We start from the raw sequence: 15732 nt of genomic DNA, 5'->3' as shown, positions 1-15732 counted from the left end.
TAGTCATAGTAAAATCTAAAAGAACACACTTTGGCTTGCTAGAGATCATTGCCCACATTCTCTACCAAAAAATAATAATAAATTAATTAATAGATGAATGAATGAATGAACAAATATAAACCAAAATTTACAGCAGTCACTTATGGATGGTGTGATTATGTATGACTTTTAAAAATCAGTGAATTGGGGGGGTGGGTATGACTTAGTGGTAGAGTACATACTTAGCATATATATGGTCCTGGGTTCAATCCCCAATACCTCCATTAAATAAATAAATAAACCTAATTACCACCACCCTAAAATGTACAATTCCTATTTAATGAAAGACCCTATACACAAAGTTAACATATATAACAGCAAACATATTTGCTACCTCTGAAATCAATTAAAAAAATCAATGAATGAACTGAAGTATATTTGATTTACAATACTGTATTAGTTTCAGTTGTGCAGCATAGTGATTCAGTATTTTTGCAGATTATACTCCATTATAAGTTATTACAAGATAAAGCTATAATTTCCTGTGTCAAACAACATATCTTTGTCTCTTATCTATTTTATGTATAATAGTTTGCATCTGTTAATCCCACATTCCTAATTTGTCCCTCTCGCATCTCTCCCCTTTGGTAACCACAAGTTTGTTTTCCCTATCTGTGAGTCTGTTTCTGTTTTGCATATACATTCATTTTGTATTATTTTTTTGACTCCACATATAAGTGATATACAGTATTTGTCTTTCTCTGTCTGACTTATTTCACTAAGCATAATATTCTGTAGGTCCATCCATTACTGCAAGTGGCAGGATTTCATTCTTTTTATGGCTGAGTAATATTCCATCATATCTATATACCACATCTTTTAAATCCACTGTTTTTGATGGACATTTAGGTTGCTTCCATGTCTTGGCTATTGTAAACAGTGCTGTTATGAACACTGAGGTGCATGAATCTTTTTGAATTAGTGTTTTTGTTTTTCCTGATATATACACAGGAATGGAATTGCTGGATCACATGGTAGTTGTATTTTTAGTTTTTTGAGGAACCTCCATACTGTTTTCCATGGTAGCTGCTCCAATTTACATTCCGACCAACAGTGTACAGGGTTTCCTTTTCTCCACATCCTCTCCAACATTTGTTATTTGTAGACTTTTGGTGATAGCCATTCTGACAGGTGTGAGATGATAATCCCATTGTTGTTTTGATTTGTATTTCTCTAGAGTTAGTGATGTTCAGCATCTGTTAGCCATCTGTATGTCTTTCTTGGAAAAAATGTCTATTCAGGTCTTTTGACCATTTTTTGATTGGGTTGTTTGTGTTTTTGATATTGAGTTGCATGAGCTGTTTATACATTTTGTATATTAACCCCTTGTCAGTCACATCATCTGCAAATATTCTCTCCCATTCCATAGGTTTTTTTCATTTTGTCAATGGTTTCCTTTGCTGTGTAAAAGCTTTTAAGTTTAAATAGGTCTCATTTGCTTGTTTATTTATTTTTAATGGAGGTACTAGGGATTGAACCCAGGACCTCATGCATGCTAAGCATGCGCTCTACCACTGAGTTATACCCTCTCCCCTCCCATTTATTTTTGCTTTTATTTCTTTTGACTTAGGAAGCTAACCTGGAAAAAAAAAATTGCTACAATTGATGTCAAAGGGTGCTCTGCCTATGCTCTCTTCTAGGAATTTTATGGTTTCAGGTGTTACATTTCGGTCTTTAAACCACTTTGAGTTTATTTTTGTACATGGTATGAGGGAATATTCTAATCTCATTGTTCTACATGAAGCTGTCCAGTTTTCCCAACACCACTTGAAGAGACTGTCTTTTCTCCGATATATATGTTCTTGACTCCCTTGTCGCAGATTAATTGACCATGGATGCATTGGAGTATGACTTTTATTTTCTTCTCAGTGATTATCTGCATTCTCTAATTGTCTATAATAAATAAGCATTATTTATATAATTAAAACATTTTAAAATAAATTAAAAACCACACACATGGGAATTCTTGTGCTCAAGTACCAGATCCACATTCTAGAAAGGAGTTTCCCAAATGGGAATTCTGGCCAGTGGTAGTATCTGATTAATTTCTAAGCCCCCAAATACAAGTTCCCATAGGTGTCTTTCACTGTTACTAGCTAGATAAATAGCTAGCCAGCAGCAAGTGCCTCCTCCAAAACCTCAGGCCCAACCACCCAGACCCACACGGCAGTGTCTACACCCCTGGGACACAGGCCCCAACCTCTCCAGAGTTCACATCCAATGGCCAGAGCCTCAGAAAGGTACAGAAGGCAATCACTGACTGGAGTCAACACTTGCTCCAGCCAACACTCAGATGCAAAGAGGAAGACAAACAATCTTGAAGTTCTATTCAGTCCAACCAACATTTACTGGCATGCACCTAAGGTGCTGTACAGGATCCAGAGACATGCTAACAATAAAACATGCTAACAATAAAACATTCAATGCTCAACGAGTCCTCTGTGCCTTTGTGTGAATGGGCTCTTTCAATCCTAAAGGCATCCCTGAGGGGTAGGGTCTATACTTCCCCACCCCTCACTTTACAGATGAGAAAGCCACAGAGGGATAAAGTGAATTGCCCAAGGCCACTAGCGAAGCCAGAACTTAGTCCCAGACAGTCTGGCTCTTAACCACTACCTCATATTCCCTCAAAGTTCTTATCCTCAGAAACAGCCAGTGAGCTAGAAATACAAAGAGTGCCACATGCTACTTGCTGTTCTGCTCCAGGGGAAAACTCATTCCCTTCTGAGACGCGAGAGAAATGAAGAGTGTGGCTGTCCCTCTGCCCAGGATTCTCCATGCCTTCAGCTGGGCGGAGAGGACATCAAGGTAGGCAGGTGGCACAGCCCCCAGAGCCCAGCCAAGGCCACCACTAAGATGCCACCTATGCCTACCTTTTCTGATTTGCTATGCCTTCTTTGCACCCCAACCCATGCCTCCAGCCAGGAAGTGGGAGCAAAAATAAATATAGCTCTCTAAAAATAAACCAGGGGTGGTAAGGTGCAAGAAAAGAGAAAAATGTAATGCTACTGGCTGGTTTGAGCCCAGTGAGTCTTGCTGGCCTAAGTAGGGCCTGTGTTGCTGAGCAGGACAGGTGCCATGAGCCCTGATTCCCCTTCTGTCTCTTCTCACAGCCTGTGGATGCAGCCGGCACCCATTTGTAAGTGCCTGGAAAGTCCAGGCTAACATGACATGAGCAGGAAGAGCAGTCACTGAGTTGAAAAGAACAAGGGCTCCAAAGGACTCAAATCCCAGCGCCATCATCTGTCAGCTTTGTGACCTGAGTGAGTTATTCAACCTCTCTGATCTTACACCTCCTCATCTGTTAAATGGGAATATCAATACCCACATCTTGCAGGCTGGTGTGAGGGCAAGTGAGTTCCTCCGTGGGGTAATGCTTGGCCTAAGGGAGAACCTGAATTAAGGCAATTTCCCTTCCTTCTCTCCATATGTACACATCTGGGCCATCTTCTCTTTCTCCTCACCCTTCACCAGACAGAAAGCAAGCTGATTAATCACTCGGGGCAGTGATTGTTTTTTGCTCCTACCAGTCCCTCCCATCCTACATGGCTGGCCCACCAGTTGGCTGGTTATTTCTTACAGTTCTAGGGGCTGCTCACTGCCTTGAGCAGATCCAGGGAGCCACTAAGCCCAGCCATTCTCAGGGCCTCCTCTGCCCACTGACCTGAAATGAGACTCTGCAAGGGGCCCCAAAGCCTGCCAATGCTTCGCTTCTGCTCAGTGACCACGGGACTCTGCTATGCTCGAAAGCAGAGAGTGTTCTCTGAAGCCAACATTAGTCTGGTCAGTCAAGCAGGTACTTTCCAAACTGGAAGAATTAGATTCAGCCAGACAGTCTTCTGTGGGGAGGCCCCATTGTGTGGTGATCAAAGAAGCAGGTTCTAATCACCTGGGTTCATCTCAGCTCTGCCGCTCATCAGCTGTGCAGCTTTCAGCAACTTCCCTAACCAGTCTGAGCCTCAGGATCCTCATCTGTAAAAGCAGTACGATAATTCCGTACCTCTCAGGTCGTATGGATTAAACAAGGTGACGTGCATAAAGTGAGTAGCACAGCACATCCAACACATGAGCGCCATATTCCACTCAGCTACTGCGTATCTACTGACCTCTGCTGGGAACAGGAAGGTGATCAGACACACACACAAGCCCAGCTCTTGAAGAAGCTACAGTCCAATCTTGGAGGCTAGCACACAGGCAGTAACTTCACCGTAATATACTATGGCAGGTGCCAAGCCAGAGGTGTGAGAAGGGAGTCTTACTAGATTTCCAGTGGAGGAAGAGGGGAGGAGGAGGCAACTGAGAAACACTGCCAAAGTCCAAAATCTCAGTTGGCTCCACTGAGCCTCAACCAAAGGGAGGGGCAACCAGTGGGAAAGGAGTCTGAGAGTGGACACATCAGCTCAAGTTTCCTTCTATGGATGTCTGACTGTTGCCCCGTGAAATGACTTCCCAGACAAGGCTCTGGTGTAGGCTGGTACCAGGGCCACTCGGTGGGAAGAAGGCCTCTTAGGCTGGCCATCCAGTCACCTTCCACCCAACAAGTGCCCGGTGAGCATCTCTGCACAAGGCACTTGCCCATCAAGAAACCAAAACCTGGGGAGAAGATCTCTGAGGATAGCTAATGAGTACCTATCAGGACGGAGAACGTGACCATGCAAGGCAGGCTGCTCCCTTGTGACTCAGCAAGGTCTCTGGCTCACAGAGAACATCAGATGGATGGGTTGAAGGTTCTTTCTCATGAGGGAAGGAGAAAACAGAAAGGAAGGCAATGTTCAGGCTGCAGTCCACAGACAGAAAGCAGCACATGAGCAGAAGCCCTGGGAGTGCTGGAACCAGCTCATGACAGGTACTCCTTATCTACAGGGTGCCCACGGTGGGGGTAAAAAAATAAACCCAAAACACATGTTCCTGGTAGTGCTGGAGAAGACAAGGCCACCCTAGGCTTGCAGAGGACAGAGACTGGACTTGGCTTGGGTGGAGATATACCTACTGGGTCAGGGAATGGGCTAGAAAAGAGACAAAACATTTTTCTAAAAGATGACACACGGCAAGGATTATGAACGGCAAATTGTAAGTAGATGCCATAAATACATCGGGGTGTTAAGATGTCAAAAATAAAAGTCAAAGAAATCACACACCATAACAATATAAACAGGGCTGGGTTAATACAATTTTGACGGGATGCATTCTGTAGTTTGGGAATTTACCTAGTGATTTTCACTTGGGAGACAGAAGTTACTACTGGTCATTTTGTTTATTACCAAAAATTTTTCATTTTTCAATAATAATTTGTTTATTACCAAATAATTTTTATTTTTCAATGACAATCTAGTTGGTGCCATGATTTAAAGCAGGTTCTGGATCGAGTCACCTAGGACTAATCATAAAATCAGGGACATAGGCACAAAAGATTTAATCCATGGAGACAATCTATACCCAGCTCCTAGATGACAAGGAAGCTGACAGAATGTCATTTTGGAAAGTTGCCAGAGCACCACAACTGTCATGGGGTCACTATCCCAGGGGAGAGTGACTTTTCAAGCTGGACTTACTTGTCCTTTGGAATCTGATTCTTAGAAATCCAAGCAACTCTGTGAAGACCTAGAGGAGGCAGAGTCCTGAGGTTTGAAATGGCCACTCCCAGGAATGGGAGAGTAAGTGGCTCAGGGACGTGGAGGGCTTATGAGTGCTGGGAGCCCAAATGACAGCCATAAATGTGCAGTGGCACCAGCTCACATGCTCCATCCCCTTTCTCCAGTGGCCCCCAGCCCCCTGTCTGAGTAACAGGAAAGAAGGCACCCTGAGGTGCAGCTCCTGCCAGGGAAGGGCAGGGAGACGAGGGGTTGTTAAGAAAGCATTTCAGGTGGGCCACTGCGGGCTCCATACTGGGCAGATCCAGGGCTGGGGGTGGGGAATGGAAAGAAGTGGCCACCTTCATGAGGCTGAGGAGGAGGGCGATGGAAGTGAGGACCCCCAGGAGTCACCCAGACCTACCTGGTAAGAGCAGCCAACAGGGATTTCTAGGCACACAGCTCCATTCACATGCTGACAGTGGAATGGTTTTAATTATTCAGAAAGAGGAGGTTGCTTTTTTCCCCTCTTCTAGTATTTTAAGCTGACTATGTTTACCTGATGATATTCCATAGGTATGATGTGACGAATATTCTACAGAAAGGAACTGAGGAACATAGACATAAAGACTAAGAGGTGGTGAGAGGAAGGAGGCAGGGAGGGGAAAGGGCCCTGTATAATGTCTCTGATCATATCTTCTATTGTTGTCCTCCCTCACTACCTCAGCCACCTGACCTCCTGACTTCTCCTCAAACACAGCAGCCATGTTCCTGCCTCAGGTCCTTTGCATTTGCTTTCCCTCTGCCTGTAAGATTCTTTCCACACATGGCTCACTCTCCTCTTTCAGCTCAAATATTATCTTCTCAGTGAGGCCTTCCTCAAGCCCTCTATTTAAAAGTGCTACGACCTCTTTCCTACTTTATTTTTTGATATAGCATTTCTCACCATCTGATTTGCTGTTTACTTAATTCTGGCTCCCTGACCTTTTCCCACTACAACCACCATGAGCACAAGAGATTTTTTTTAATCTGTTTTGTTCACTCCTTCATCCCTAGTGCCTAGAACAGAGCCTGGCCCATAGAAGGTACCCAATAAATACCTACCAAATGAATGGAAGGAAGAAGGAGAGGGGAAGATGGAAGTGTAGTCAGGTTTAAACTAATCCTGGATTCTCAACACTCTGAAAGGAACTATTACTGATTTGAGCGAAGGTGTCGGGGGAGTTCCAAAAGCAAGCATCAGACACTGAGGCTTTCTTTTTTGCTCCTAATAACTCCCTAAAAGGTCTCCTTAGAGAGCATATTGTCTCAAATATTAGTCTGGAAAAAGGCTGGACCTAGAATCTCCAACTGCCATGAAAGGGATGCTCTAAGACTACCTTAAAATAAGAACAAGGATCAGCCAAGTCACCACCTGAGCTTGGAGGTGGGTGAGCTCTGTAGTAGTTTCCTGTTGCCACTGGAATAAATCACCACAAACTGAGTGGCTTAAAACAAAACATTAATTCTCTTAGAATTCTGAAGGTCAATGATCCAAAATTAGTTTCACCAGACCAAAATCGAGGTGTTGGCAGGGCTGCACTTCTTCCAGAGGGAGCTCTCTGGAGGAGCATTTGTTTCCTTGCCTTTTCCAGCTTATAGAGCTGCATTCCTGGCATTCCTTGGCCTCTTCCTCCACCTTTAGAGCCAGCAGGGTAGCATCCTGCTGCAGGAGCTACACTGCCTTCTTCTGTATCAAACCTCCCTTTGCCTCCCTCTTCAAAGGACACTTGTGATTGCATTAAGGGCCCACTAGGATAATCTCAAAATCCTTAACTTAATCACATCTGTGAAGTCCATTTTGCCACATAAGGCAGCATCCACAGGACCCTGGGGTTACAGCCTGGACATCTTTGGGGGCCATTATCCAGTCCACCACTACAGAAGACAGGCTCCACGAGTTCAGAAGAAACAGTTCAGACCTCTGGTCCACATGAAAGAAGAGTCAGATCGGGAGTCCTGGTGATGTCCTGGGCCAGGGTCCTTCTTTTGTTGTAATTATTTGTTATTAACTAGGGGGTGGGGAATTATTTTCATGCAACTGAACATTCTGGCCCTTGGAGGGACCTCTGGACTGTCCTGAAGGCTTTTACAGGAGAGGAAGCTACAAAGAAACAGTCTGGGCCAGGCGAACAAGCTCAGGATCACGGATGGCAGGTAAGTCTTCTCCCATGAGACCTGCCTAGGGTGGACGGTTCTGAGTCTCCAGCGGGGTCTGGAGAGGAGGTCTGCTGTGACCCAAGTGCCAGATCAGCTGGTCTGACCCCAGGAATGGCACGGTTAATGATGGTCCACATGCTGCGTGCCAACAACTCTGCTCTACATGGCATCTCTGGGAGCTACAGGAAAGTGGCTTCTGCCCAGACACCAAAAGACTTAGAGAAGCAAAGCATGAGAAATACAATCACTCTAGGAGATGGCTTTACACTTAGGACACTGTCTCTCTCTGTTGTGCAGACATCATATGGTTCCCTGGTTGGAACATGCTGCTCTTTGTGAAATATTTCATTCCTGCTCAAAACTTTCAAGGGCCCAGTGAGGTGTCTAAGGAGAGTAAATTTCCACTGTAAGAAATATATGCTTATCTTACTGGTTTTATTGATGTGATGTTCACCAATGGCCCCAACCGGCCAGAAATATTTAGCAGGGAAATGACAGAGCAGTGGTTCTCAACCATGGGTGATTCTGCCGCTGGAACATGTGACAGTGTCTGGAAACATTCTAGGTTTTCAAGGCGGAGGGGGGGGGTGCTACTGGCCTCTAGTGGGTAGCAGCCAGGGCTGATGCTCAACATCCTACAATACGCAGACAGCCCACACAAGGAAGACTTACCCAGCCCCAAAAGTCTGCAGTGCCGTGGCTGAGAAGCCCTGGGCTAGAGAAAATGAACTGGAGGTAAAGAAAGTAAAGTGAGCGTCACACACAAGGAAATGCTTTAGGCAACTAAGGGAAACTGAGGAAAAGCACACCTTGCTTGCTCATTTGGGATAAGGGATGATAAGTGAGCACTGGGATCTGGCAAGTTCAAGGACAGCCTGTTCAGGAGGAGAGTGGTCCGCAGACCGCTGTGTACGCAGGGTGGCCCGCCTGGCTCCTGCCACCGCTGAGAGAGCAAAGTTGGCTTCTACTTCCATCCGAGCAGTAGCCAAGAGACTCCATGCCTCTGAGGTCAATTCTTGGATGAAGGACGTGCCAAAAGCAGTGATAAGGATCGAGGAGTTAAAGCAGATTACAAATGAAAGAGATGAAAATCTGTTTTTAGATACCAATTAGCGTTAAGAATATAGAAATAAACCTAAACAAGAGGAAGTTTTCCCATCACATCTGGGAGCCTCTCCCTTCAGTATCCTCCTGGTGGGAGAACTCTTGCAAAGCTGTGTTGCTGCTGTCTCAGGAGAGCTGCTGAGATGACGACAAGGCCAGGGAGAAATTAGGCTTTGAAGGCGGGACTTGAAACAGAAAGAAGGGCAATGCACTGCCCGGAATTCCAGAACTGTTTTACAGAAGGTCCTGGGGCCACAGCCTGCCAATCACGGAGGGAACTGGTTCAGAGAGGCCTTTCCTCCTGAGCTCACAACCTCACAACCGAGCTCAGTGGAACCAGCACGGACTGAGGTTCGCCGATCAGGAAGCCATGGCCCCATTCACAAAGAGCAAAGTCACATCCAGGTCTGCCCTCCTGCTCTTCCCGCGTCTTCCCAGACAGAAAGAGCTAGAAAGAGCCCAGGAACCACAGAAGGAGCCAGCTCCCTGCAAACACTGGGAATCCATGCAAAGCATTCTCTCAGCCTCAAGCAGCTCCTCTGGCCCCAACATCCTTCAAACTCTTTTTGCTGTTTGTCCCTCTTTGTCCTTCTTGCTACCATCATCTCATCTGACCCCTCTTTCTTCTTCTCACTCTTCCCCTTGCTTCCTCATGGTCTATGAGCCTGAAACTGAAGTGTGTTTGAAACATTGTCAGTGGTGTTACATGAAGCTTTATCTTTTCTGCTTTTCATCTGATAAATTATGATTAATTTTTTAATGCATCCTAACAACAAAACCTAAATTTAGCTGCCCTCTAACTTTCACAAGCCCTTTAATGTCTCCAGTTTATCAGCATCACTCAATAACGTGTGTGTGTGAGTGTGTCACTAATTAAGTACCCGATGTGTCCACTCATGTTCTGGGTACTTAACCTGTGTCGCTGACAGCTCAAAATCAGTAATTTTAACAGTAACCAGAAGAACTCAGATTTAATATAAGGAAGAATTTCTTTACATTTAGACTAACATAATAATCTCCTACCTAACCTCTCTACCTCCATTCTTTCTTCATTTAATCCATCTTTTTGCAATAGTAACATAATCACTCCTTGCTCTAAAACCATCAATGGCTACCCACTGCCCAAAGAACAGAGTGCAAATTCCCTCACCTGGCATTCAATGCCTCTATCAACCTACCAGGAATGTCCCAACAGTGGTTTCCAGGAATGGAAATCATGAGAAAATGTGCTTTTCTGCTGTAAGTATTCATATACAGGCCAGGTTACCTCACATAAAGGATGCTAAAAAGATGCTGGTCTCCAAGAAGGCCTCTCTCCCTCCCAATGAACCACTGCCTTTTGGTATTCATACCTTTGTGTGGTCTTCTCCCTGAATCTGAACTGGTCCTATGACCAAGAAAACACAGAGAAAGTGACACTGTGTGACTTCCAAGGCCAGGTCATAAGAAATCTTGCTATTTATACCTGGATCTCTCAATATACTCACTCTTGGGAAAGTTCTGCCCAGAACAGCTGCATGCTGTGAAAGCAAGGCACATGGAGACGCCACAAGTAGTCAACAGCCAGTATCAACTGCCAGCCATGTGAATGAGCCAGTCTGGACATCCAGCCCGGCCAGGCCTTCAGGTGGCTCCTGCCCTGGCCCACACTTGACTATGGCAACATGAGAGACCCCAAGTGAGAACTGCCCAGCTGAGCCCAGTCAATCCCCTAGAAACAAGAAAGATAAAGTGCCAATTTCACTTAAGAATGTTCTAGATGAGCCAATAAAAACTAACTTTACTAAATCCTGGCCCTTAAGTAGTCTTTTAAATACTCTCTGTAATGAAACAGGAGTTAACATGACTGTTTCAAGAAAAAGCAATTGTGCAACTGTTTGAGTTGCAAGCTAAATTAGCCATTTTTTTTCATGAAACACCAGTTTCACTTGAAAGAAAATAACAAATAAATAATAATTATTTAGACTTGGGTATTTGACAGAACTTTTCTTGAAAATGAATGGAAACTGTCACTTGAAGAAAAAACTTGACAGTATGTTACCAATGATAAGAATCAAGCTTTCAAGAGAAAACTCAAATGATGGAAAACTTGTATCCACCACTGTGAGCTTCACAGCTTCCCAATGCTTTAGGGCTTTTCTGGTGAAATCAGCAGTCTTAATATGATTTACCGATATTGTAAAATGAAATATGTCTATGTTTAGAAGATCTGTATAACTCAGTGAACCAACATGGGCCAATGGATTTTAATGTCACAAAGTATGAAAAGTTTGTTGACGCCACATTCCAACTAACCTTTAAGAAACTACCACTTGTCCAGTTTGATATACTATCAAAGAATATTCACAATTATCTGCAAAAGCTATTAAAATACCCCTTTCCTTCTCAATTATGTATCTGCATGAGGCCATTTTCTTCATTGCCTTCAAATAAAACAACGTACTTCAAGAGACTGAACATAGAAAGTTATGAGAATCCAGCTCTCTCCTATTAAACCAGACATTAGCAAAAATGTAAAACAATGTCACTCATCTCAACTTGTTTTGGAAAATAGCTATTTTTCATTAAAAATGTCATTTGTGATAAATGTAATGGACTTATTATTACTATATTAAGTGAATTCATAAATTAGTAATTTTTAAAACTGCCTCAGGTTTAATTTCTAATAAGGTCAATGAAAGTTCTTGAGGTCCTTAACACATTTTAAGAGTGTAAAGGGGTCTGGAAGCCAAAAAGTTTGAGGATCACTTTACAATAATCTAAAGCTGACTTCAAAATAAACCAGCTTTCTTTCAAGGCCCAATCTGACACACCAGTTTCTTCAGTGACAAGGCCAATCCTCAGTGATGACTTGCTCCTCTAAATCAACATCCTTGTACAGCACCATGTTTTTAGTGCCCACTGGCTTTCTAACATATAAAAAATCTTTCTGTGCATGTGTCTTCTCTCACCAACTAGGTTCCACTCACTTGGGGCACGGGGATAGCCAAGGACCACGTCTGAAACCATCTGTCACAGCACCTGGCCCACAAGAGTGCCTCAGATGGGAGAGACAAAGATAATACCACACGGGGTTTTGAGATTAACACTGAAAAATCTGCTAAAGCTAGAGCCTCACCTTTGCCAGTGGAAACTAAACGAGAAAACTTCTAGCTGGGACTAGGAGCTCAAAGCTAAGGGGTGAACTGGACAGCTTACCCCTGGACATGGACAGCAGCTGCCACTGTGGCTAGCTGCTGCTGCAACATGTGACAAAGCAAATCAAGTCCACTCAGCAGCTCCCCGTGCTTAGGGGCAGCTTCTATCTCGTCTCTCCTCAGAGAACCTCAGAAGCCTCCCAAACCCTCCTTCTTCCTCCTTCACATTTCCTTCAGAGGAAAGGACTTGGTGTGGGTTGGAGAACAGGAGGGGCCCCTGCCTGGGGCCTTCCTGCAAGATCCACAAACAACCCAACCCCCACATACTGACAGACACACGGGTTCAGCACCCTGTTTGGCAACAGGAAGACCCACGGGGTGTTAAAGGCAGAGAAAGGGAAGTGAAGCCCATACACAGCTACTGGAGCCACTGAACATCAGAGATTAAAACAAATCAGACAGAAGCCCCATGTCTCCCCTGGCCCCCAGCAGGGACAATGAACATCGAATTCCCCGGAGCTCCCCTTATGAGAGTTTATAAAACCCATTGGGCATCCTGAGAACAAAGAGGGAAACAGCAATAGGAAGCCAAAGCATTGTTCAGACTGTGAGGACCCCCTATCCCAGCAGAAATGGAAGAAAAAATTTTGTGTATTATGCCCACCACTCTCTCATATATGCCACTACAGACCATGAGACAGGGACAGAATCTGTTTTTTACCATCATTTCCCAAGTGCCTAGTAATGTGTCTGGCACACAGCACTCTTTAAAGTGTTTGTTGCATAAATGAAAGAGAACGATGGATAGCATCTTTGTGGCCTGACATCCACATGGGCAGAGAAGAAACTGTACATTTATTCATTCAGCAAATATTTGTTTAGCATCTCTTCTACTTTATTTAGCAGTACCTTATTTAGTAGTACTTTATTTAGCAGTACCTAGTGCTAGGTACTGTACTACACACAATATGAAAGAAAATAACTCCTTGCCCTTGTGGAGTTTATGTTTTAGTGGGTTTCACACTAAATTTACTTTCACAGCAAAAATCTCAATGCTCCCCCTCAAAAGTACATAAGCCACAGACATTCAGAAATCATTTAATAAGTCCCCACTATGTGTAAGTGATGAGTACCAGATGCTATGACAGGCACCTGGGATATGGGACTCGGCCCTAAAGAAATTATTTCATCTTTTAGGCCAAGATCCTTAATCTGGGCCGTGTCCATCAGTTGTCAGGGACCCCGGGTAAGGAAAATGGGATTACCTCTTTGGTGCATCTGTCCTCATCTGTCGGTGAACAGAAGCCACTGCGTGAGTACCGCATGCATACCCAAAACACCACTTGATGCTGCAGGATAGAAAGATACCCAACATCTTAGCTAAGAGGCACCAGGGGCCAAAAAAGCAGCTCTGATACGTTATAATTAAACATTAGGGCTCAAAGAGTGCGCCTCCCATGAGCTGGCTCCTTCTCTGTCCCTTACACACACACCCCGAGATGCTGTGATTCTAAGCCTGAGTCAGCAAATATTTCCCAATCCTGGAAGTAGTCTGCTCATTTCCAAGTAAGCAGACACCGGCTTTGCTGTCTCCACCAGGGTGGGGCAGAAGGTAAGGTGAAGAAGCTGGAGCCCAACGCCCCCTATGGCAGCTCATAGATGGAGATGCCCTGAGTCACGCTTGACTCCTTGACCAAAGCCAGGTGGAGACATAACGAGTCACACCCTAATCAGCAGCCTCTGAGCTGTAAAGGCCAAGAACCATATGCCAAGGAAGAAGACTCACATATCTGAAACCTGATGCAAAGGGCCATCTCCTCCCTGCCAGGCCCAAGCAAGTGCCCAGCTCTCCCAACACCACAGAACTCAGCTGCCGCGACTACTCTTCCCTCTGGATCCTGTAGTTTAGCCTCCCAGCTCACAGGTAACACCCAAGGAGGTGGGCCTTGGTGACAAGACAGCTGAAGCCTTTAGAAGTGACAGGTCCAACCCCTCCTGAGAGGAGCTGCACCACCCTAGGACATGCCTGGATCTGCAGGCCTGAGGACAGCTTGCACAACCGCCAAGATGGCCACATTCTATCCAAAGCAGAGGCCTACCAGCTTTCCAGGCCAGGGCCCAACACTGGCTGTCCTCTCACCTGGTCCTGTGGGAAGGCGTCTGAGGGACCACAAGTGGGGCTGGAAGGCTGAGGAGGGGCAATTCTTCTTGTGTGGGTTGAGGCACACACCAAAGAAGGAGAAAAGTAGTGGTGGAGAGGCCAGGGGAAAGGCAGCCAAACAAAAGAGCGGTTCATTAAACTACAGCGTTGATGGGCTACACCATCTACAGGATAATGTCAGGTGCCTGTCTGCCCACACCTTCAAAAAAGACAGGCAGGCTGATTCAAGCTCTGCAAAAATCCCTGAGTGGACTCTGGTAACTGATAATCACGACTACCCATGCAGAAGACAACATGGACAAACTGCAAGAAGCTGTCCAGCCAGGGCTGCTGGTATCCAACCTGCCCCACAAGGACTGGGCCTGACCTCCTCCCAAGCCCTTCTCACCTGCAGCCTCGGTGGAGAGTACTTTCAACGGGTAAGCGGACAGAGGAGGAGCCAACTGCTCAAAAGAGTCAGGTAAAGTCCTGGGGAGCCGGAGACTAGGCTAAACTATCACCAAATACACAACCTCAGCTTCATCAGAATGACCCACTGAAGCTAGGAGGGATGTTTTTAAAGTGAACAAAGGACCCCTTTTGGTCCATTCTACCCAAATCCCCACCTAGCGCTGCTTAGGAGGGGGCTCAAAGGGTCAGTGGAGAGGGGACTGGCTCAGCCATTCACGATTCTATTCCTTTCACAGAAAAAGGTCAGCACACAAGAGGATTCCAAAACTTTAAAGTCTGGTCTGGCAGTTCAGTTGGCTCTCCACCACAGCTCCTGAGGGTTGCCAATTCTGTGTCCAATTCTGGCTCAAAGACAGAGAGCACAGTCCTCAAAAGAGGAGACCTAGAAATCTAGGGCCAGGTGAAACAACAGGCCTTCATTCCTGAATGTGAGAGTGGGTCATGCATTCAGAATCCTCCAAGATCAGACTGGGTAGAAACAGAGGATATGTTATTTCCTGAAGATCTCTCTAGGAGACCAATGCCATATAAAAGAGCTCAAATTGAAGGCATTTGTAAAGAACTTTCTGCCTGGCAAGAAGGTTAAACATCCAGACACACCATGAAGATGGTGGGCTTTCTAGCTCGAGAGAGGTTGATCTCAGTGACTGGAAGCAATTAAAGTTCCGGACACTGTTTAACTAACACAGTGCCACAACCTACCTAGGCAGATACTGATCTCATACCCGTTGCACACCCCTGAGCAAAGGGAACAGAACTTCAGTGTCAGCTTCCCTCCTGGATCCACAGGAAATTAAGCTCCCAAGGAAAACGGAGGGGAAAGAATCTTTAAGAGAACCTGCTCAGTGATCAACATCAGAAGGCCTGGCGCATTCAGTGGGTCAGAGATGCAGCTGGTTCAAGCCACCAATAATAAAAGGGACAGGTACCTGCCAGCCCCAGGGCTATCAGGCTGGCAATCTATTTCAAAGCTCAAACAGGAAAAAAATGTTCTGGAGCTAGTACACAGGAGAAAGGCTGAGGACCACAGACATTCTCTGAAGCATAGCTTCTGGAGACTTCCCTTAGCTCT

The 15732-nt window shown here is 45.2% G+C and overlaps 1 protein-coding gene across 3 annotated transcripts in view; it reads right to left on the bottom strand.

The window, feature by feature from the left end:
• Positions 1 to 15732, bottom strand: part of PPARD (peroxisome proliferator activated receptor delta) — a 63646-nt gene that overhangs the window by 46575 nt on the left and 1339 nt on the right. For 2 of the 3 annotated variants that reach the window (XM_010949031.3, XM_045512206.2), the window contains exon 2: positions 13315 to 13398. The exons of the other annotated variant lie outside the window; for it this stretch is intronic. The gene's annotated coding sequence lies outside the window, so the exon portion shown is untranslated. The remainder of the gene's footprint in view (positions 1 to 13314; positions 13399 to 15732) is intronic. 3 annotated transcript variants of the gene reach the window in all.

Source organism: Camelus bactrianus, chromosome 20 (genome assembly GCF_048773025.1).
Source record: "Camelus bactrianus isolate YW-2024 breed Bactrian camel chromosome 20, ASM4877302v1, whole genome shotgun sequence".
In the NCBI taxonomy this organism is placed as follows: domain Eukaryota; kingdom Metazoa; phylum Chordata; class Mammalia; order Artiodactyla; family Camelidae; genus Camelus; species Camelus bactrianus.
The sequence above is the reverse complement of the archived record's forward strand: the minus strand, read 5'-3'. Positions and strand labels throughout refer to the sequence as shown.